This window comes from Podarcis erhardii (assembly GCF_964252035.2).
Source record: "Podarcis erhardii genome assembly, chromosome: 1".
NCBI classification, from domain to species: domain Eukaryota; kingdom Metazoa; phylum Chordata; class Lepidosauria; order Squamata; family Lacertidae; genus Podarcis; species Podarcis erhardii.
Genome location: NC_138497.1, coordinates 4,636,485 through 4,643,910, shown reverse-complemented (window position 1 = coordinate 4,643,910; position 7,426 = coordinate 4,636,485).

Below are 7,426 nucleotides of genomic sequence, written 5' to 3'. Positions count from 1 at the left end.
CCTGTCCTGTTTAAGCTTCGGAGCAGCTCACAATTCATAGGATCAGGCTGGGGTTTCATGACAGCTTGTGAATCCCCATGATTTAAAGGAGCAGGGCTGCAACCACAGTAATCCAGAAGACAACAAACTCCCTTAAGGAATCCTCAGAGCTCAGCTTTTGTTATGAAAAAGTCTCTCGGGCAGAACATTGAAGCTGGATGGACTGCACCGTTGCCAACTGATATCCATCTTCTTGGCGCATTCTGAGCGGAGCTCAGGGCAATGTGTTGTTGCATATTTTTCAAAAGTTCATACGCAGCCCACAACACTTAACAAATCTGGAACTCTGTGTTGCCCCATGGCCAACACAGATAAAAGGAGGTCCTTCTTCACTCAGCGCATAGTTAAACCATGGAATCCCTCCCACAGGAGGCAAGGAAGACCACCAAGTTGGGTAGCCGTAAAAGAGGCTTAGACCAGGCATAGGCAAACTCCAGCCCTCCAGATGTTTGGGACTACAATTCCCATCAAGGTAAAGTTAAAGGGACCCCTGACTGTTAAGTCCAGTCGTGGACGACTCTGGGGTTGCAGCGCTCATCTTGCTTTACTGGCCGAGGGAGCCAGCGTATAGCTTCCCTGTCATGTGGCCAGCATGACTAAGCCGCTTCTGGCAAAACCAGAACAGTGCGCGGAAACGCCGTTTACCTTCCCGCCGGAGTGGTACCTATTTATCTACTTGCACTTTGACATGCTTTCGAACTGCTAGGTTGGCAGGAGCAGGGAGTGAACAACAGGAGCTCACCCCGTTGCGGGGATTCGAACCGCCGACCTTCTGATCAGCAAGCCCTAGGCTCTGTGGTTTAACCGACAGCGCCACCCGTGTCCCCTTTAAATACATACATCACCCTAAAAGAAACACAGACCAGTCACTCAGCAAACATCTGCTCCTCCTTTAATTCTTTCTATACCCCAGCAGATAGTAAAATCAGAGGGTGAGTGGTCTGTGCCCCAAAATACAGGATATCACCCACCTAACAGGTTTCCCAACTGCCTCTGTGCACCTCCTCTAAAACTTCAGCCCCCACACCCACTCCAAGACACCTACATAATACCCTCAGATGTTGGTACCCCAGTTCCCTCTAAGGTTGAGATGATGCCACCTTCATTTGTCCCAACTTGCCTTCCTTTTCAGAAGCCTGTGTCTTTCTTTCGGGTCATTCCCTTATTACTTAAATTCCTACCCAGCTTGTTCTCCAAGGAGCTCAAGGAAGCATACTTTATTCTGCCCCTCCCTCTCATTTTATCCTCTCACCAACCCTGCGAGGTGGGCCAGGCTCGGAGCAATGGGGACTGGTTGGCCCAAGTTTGCTGAGGGGGGATTTGAACTCAGGTCTCCCAGGTCCCAGTCGCGCACTCTAACCATGACACCAACCACTTCACAACTGGAGAAGGAAAGACGCATGATGTTTTTACAGAGGTGGTCTCTTAATGGATGGCGGCTAACAGATTGAGATTGAATCCTGACAAGACAGAAGTACTGTTTTGGGGGGACAGGAGGCGGGCGGGTGTGGGGGACTCCCTGGTCCTGAATGGGGTAACTGTGCCCCTGAAGGACCAGGTGCGCAGCCTGGGAGTCATTTTGGACTCACAGCTGTCCATGGTGGCGCAGGTTAATTCTATGTCCAGGGCAGCTGTGTACCAGCTCCATCTGGTACGTAGGCTGAGACCCTCCCTGCCTGCGGACTGTCTGGCCAGAGTGGTGCATGCTCTGGTTATCTCCCACTTGGACTACTGCAATGCACTCTACGTGGGGCTACCTTTGAAGGTGACCCGGAAACTACAACTAATCCAGAATGCAGCAGCCAGACTGGTGACTGGGAGCGTCCACCAAGACCACATAACACCGGTCTTGAAAGACCTACATTGGCTCCCAGTATGTTTCCGAGCACAATTCAAAGTGTTGGTGCTGACCTTGAAAGCCCTAAACGGCCTCGGTCCAGTATACCTGAAGGAGCGTCTCCACCCCCATCATTTTGCCCGGACACTGAGGTCCGGTGCTGAGGGCCTTCTGGTGGTTCCCTCGCTGCAAGAAGCCAAGTTACAGGGAACCAGGCAGAGGGCCTTCTCGGTGGTGGCACCCGCCCTGTGGAACGCCCTCCTACCAGATGTCAAAGAGAACAACAACTACCATACTTTTAGAAGACATCTGAAGGCAGCCCTGTTTAGGGAAGCTTTTAGTGCATGATGTATTACAGTATTTTAATATTTTGTTGGAAGTCACCCAGAGTGGCTGGGGAAGCCCAGCCAGATGGGCGGGGTATAAATAATAAAATTATTATTATTATTATTATTATTATTATTATTATTATTATTATTAAGCCAAGGCTTGCGTGCTGATGGGTCCTTGCTCAGACTGAGCCCTGGGATGACAGTTGCAGCCCTGAGCAAACTTTCTTTTGGAGGGATGATGGTTATTCTTCAGGTGACAATACGTGGCAACTCTAACAGATGGTGCCCGTCCCAATAAACTTCCGGCGAGGCAACGGTTTGCATCATCGCTTGTTTTTCTAGAGGGTGTGTCTGCCGCAGGAAGGGAAAAGGTGTCTTTGAGACTCTTTGCCATTATTTTTTGTAGCTCAGGATATTGCTGCTGTTCTTTGACCCCTTCCACTTGCCCAGGTAGGAGGGGAACTCCCAGGCTGTGGCTATCTTTGAGCGGGACTGGGGGCTCAGCTGATGATGCCAAGTCAACAGACACAGCAAAGAGCCTCACATGGTTTTCAACAGTTTTCCCAAGTAGTTGGGACAAAGTCTAGCAATGATCAACGGCGGAACAGAAATTCCAAAAACCAGCTTGCTCTTCACACAGAAGAGCACAGTGAGTGGTCTGTGATTCTGGGAATGAAATAATAATAATAATAATAATAATAATAATAATAATAATAATAATTATTTATTGTTTATATCCCGCTCATGTGGCTGGGCTTCCCTGACTACTCTGGCCGTCTTCCAAAAAAATATTAAAATACATCACACATTAAAAGCTTCCCTAAACAGGGCTGCCTTCAGATGTCTTCTAAAAGTCTGGTAGTTGTTGTTCTCTTTGACATCTGGTGGGAGGGAGTTCCACAGGGAGGGTGCCACTACCGAGAAGGCCCTCTGCGATCCTTTTAAAAAATAGAATATACAGTCCTACCTCGGGTTACAGATGCTTCAGGTTGTGTGTTTTCAGGTTGTGCACCTCACCGAACCCGGAAGTACCGGAACGGGTTACTTCTGGGTTTCGGCACTTGCGCAGAAACACTAAATCGTGCATTGTGCATGCACAGAAGCACCAAATCTCGACCCGCGTGTGCGCAGACACGGTGCTGCGGGTTGCGAACGTGCCTCCCACACGGATCACGTACGCAACCTGAGCGTCCGCTGTACTACAATTTCCAACCTGGAGGAACTGAGCCAGTCAGAGTGATCTCGGTGTAACAGCTTAGCAAGGACAGGAGTCCACCAGTTGAAGTAGGTTTTAAACATTTCGGGGGGGGGGGTAAGAAATGTTGACTTGGGAGCCTTATTAGGTTTAATCAGACCAATCAGTGATTTAACTTGGTGCAAGGTTGTTGGTTGGCAGCTGTCTGTCTCGAGAGACAAATAGAGGAGGATGTGCCTTTGGGGGTGAAGTCAAACAGTTGGAAGGTTACATGGAAAGACATGTTTAGTTGCAGCTAGGGCAGAAGAAGGTGTCCAGTTGTGTTGCTGCAGATGCACGTTTCTTCTCTCTGTGCTTCTCCCAGTGGTCATTCCTCCTCTGATCATTGCTGTGGAGTCACAACCCGACTGTGAGGTTAAAGGTAAAGGTAAAGGGACCCCTGACCGTTAAGTCCAGTCATGGATGACTCTGGGGTTGTGGCGCTCATCTCGCTTTATTGGCCGAGGGAACCGGCATACAGCTTCCGGGTCATGTGGCCAGCATGACTAAGCTGCTTCTGGCAAACCAGAGCAGCACACGGAAACGCCGTTTACCTTCCTGCCAGAGCGGTACCTATTTATCTACTTGCACTTTGACGTGCTTTCGAACTGCTAGGTTGGCAGGAGCAGGGACTGAGCAAAGGGAGCTCACCCCGTCGCGGGGATTCGAACCGCCGACCTTCTGATTGGCAAGCCCTAGGCTCTGTGGTTTAACCCACAGTGCCACCCGTGTTGGATCCCAAATAAGAGAAACTCCATGGTCTAAGCAAAGCTCAGAAACTGATGGAGAACTGTATGATTTAGTAAAATAATACAGTGGTACCTTGGTTTAAGAACAATTTAGTTTATGAACAACTTGGGTTAAGAATGCTGCAAACCCAGAAGGAGATGTTTTGGTTTGTGAACTTTGCCTTGGAATAGGAACATGTTTCGCTTCCTGTTGAGTGGGTTCCATTTGTAAATTGAGTCCCCCACTGCTATGGGAAAGCACGCCTTGGTTTAAGAACACTTTGATTTAAGAACAGACTTCTGGAATGGATTAAGTTCGTAAACCAAGGCACCGCTGTAATTGGTCCAATCATCAGCTGAAATCTGAGTTCCAATGATCTGTTTCGTCTCAGCTTGGCCATGGGCAGAAATATCTCAAAATCTAGGCTCATTCTTTTCTCTAGTAGCCATACACAAGGCCTCCCACTGAGGTCTGTTATATTCTAGGGTATGTTTGTGTAAGAGGCATTTATAAGACGATGTGGATTTTATGAGCTCTTGAGTGGCTACTTCCGTTATAAGATGTTGTCTAGAGAGTTGGGCCAATGTTTGCTTAGCATTCTGGCAATAATTTATCAAACCATGAGAAGGATAAGTCAGAAATCTTATGTGTGGTTACAAGATGTCATCAGTTTCATTCTGCCAGCTACAATGAAAACAAAATAGTACCAATTCCTTAGCCCTCGTAAAGTTAATCAAGGGCTGAGAAAACGGCTCCCTCTTCTGGACCCCAAAACTTTCCCTTTCAATTATGCAGATGTGGCTTTGAGGTCCAGCAATATCCTTTAAAAGCGCAGGAGGATAAATAGTGATTGCTACCTATATGCTCCAATAATAATAATAATAATAATAATAATAATAATAATAATAATAATAATAATTTATACCACGCCATCTGGCTGGGCTTCCCCAGCCACTCTGGGTGGCTTCCCAAAAAATATTAAAATACCGTAATACATCAAACATTAAAAGCTTCCCTAAATGGGGCTGCCTTCAGATGTCTTCTAAAAGTCTCGTAGTTTTTGTTCCCTTTGACATCTGGTGGGAGGGCATTCCACAGGGAGGGTGCCACTACTGAGAAGGCCCTCTGCCTGGTTCCCTGTAACTTGGCTTCTCGCAGTGAGGGAAACGCCAGAAGGCCCTCGGAGCTGAACCTCAATGTCCGGGCTGAACGATGGGGGTGGAGACGCTCCTTCAGGTATACTGGACCGAGGCCATTTAGGGCTTTCAAGGTCAGCACCAACACTTTGACTTGTGCTCGGAAATGTACTGGGAGCCAATGTAGGTCTTTCAAGACCGGTGTTATGTGGTCTCGGCGGCAGCCCCCAGTCACCAGTCTAGCTGCCGCATTCTGGATTAGCTGTAGTTTCCGGGTCACCTTCAAAGGTAGCCCCACATAGAGCGCATTGCGGTAGTCCAAGCGAGAGATAACCAGAGCATGCACCACTCTGGCAAGGCAGACTGCAGGCAGTTAGGGTCTCATCCTGCGTATCAGATGGTGCTGGTAAACAGCTGCCCTGGACACAGAATTGACCTGCGCCTCCATGGACAGCTGTGAGTCCAAAATGACTCCCAGGCTGCGCACCTGGTCCTTCAGGGGCACGGTTACCCTCTTCAGGACCAGGGAGTCCTCCACACCTGCCCGCCTCCTGTCCCCCCAAAACAGTACTTCTGCCTTGTCAGGATTCAACCTCAATCTGTTAGCTGCCATCCATCCTCCAACCGTCTCCAGACACTCACACAGGACCTTCACCACCTTCACTGGTTCTGATTTGAAAGAGAGGTAGAGCTGGGCGTCATCTGCATATTGATGATCCAAATCATCCATTTCTTTTATGCAATCAAGCAAGGAAGGGCTGTGGTAGCAGAACCCTTTTTATCTACTTTAATTGCACTAAACTAAGTTTTGGATATGTACCTGAATCCCTCCCACACGAAACAGTGACAGTCTGGAGGCAACGTGAAAAGAGAACTGTGGATTTTGCCTGAAAATCCTCCACCAATAATCACAGAGAAAGAGCGAAGCAGCAGCGCTCTCCACACATGCTCAGAGACACCATCGTCATTACATCCCTGAGTGTTCACAGACCCTGAAAACTGGTCCGACGCGGAAGTCCGAGGTAGGAAAAGTGGGGGATGTCTTAGGAAATCCAGAGGAAAGATCTCCACGCCTCTCCACTCACCCAGAGCTGACGGGGCTGCGTCCCCCGCCACTTGTTTTCAGCTTGCATCTACCAACCGACCCGCTTGAAGGAGACCCACGCGCGTGTAGCGCCCAGGGACGCCGCGGAGATCCGGGGCTGCCGCATCGCCCCGTCGAGGGCGAAGCCGGGGCTGCGGTGGGAGGACGGGATCCCGGCCCTGGAGCAAGACGGCTCGGACGACTTCACACTGAACGACGTTGAAAACATTGGCAAAGGTGCTGCACCCCGTGGGAGAGGAGTATCGGGAGGTGCTCTGGATCCTCGTCGATTCCCCCTGCGCCTTGGGGACTCCGTGGTGGGGGGCGGAATTGGAGATGTCCTCTGGCTTCCCGTCGATTCCCTCCCCCACCCCCCGCGTGCGCCTTGTCGGATGGCGAGGATAGGCGGGGTCCTGGGGTCCCGGTCGATTCCGTCGTGCGCCTTGGGGACGCCATCGTGGGGCTCGGCTGCTGGCGAAGGAATGGGGAGGCCGGCCGACGCTCCGCCCCGACGGGGCACCCGGTCTCTCTCCAGCACCCTAACCGGGAGGGAGGGGAAAAGGATTGTAAGTTGTTCTTATATACAGTGACGGCAGCAAGAATGTTATTGGCACAAAAATGGAAGCAAGAAGACTTACGGACGAAAGAAGATTGGAGGATGAAATTGATGGACTCTGCAGAATTAAAACAAAACAAATTCCTTCCAGTAGCACCTTAAAGACCAACTAAGTCAGTTCTTGGTACCTTAAAGACCAACTAAGTCAGTTCTTATCTGAAGAAGTGTGCATGCACACAAAAGCTCATACCAAGAACTGACTTAGTTGGTCTTTAAGGTGCTACTGGAAGGAATTTGTTTTGTTTTGACTATGGCAGACCAACACGGCTACCTATCTGTATCTGCAGAATTAGATAAACTAACAGGAAACCTGCGGGACCAGAGACTCACAGAAGATTGGTGTAAATTTACGGACTATTTGAAGAGTCATTGTGACGATCAGATTACATTTGTAGGTTTGCAAGAAGTTTTGTGAGGTG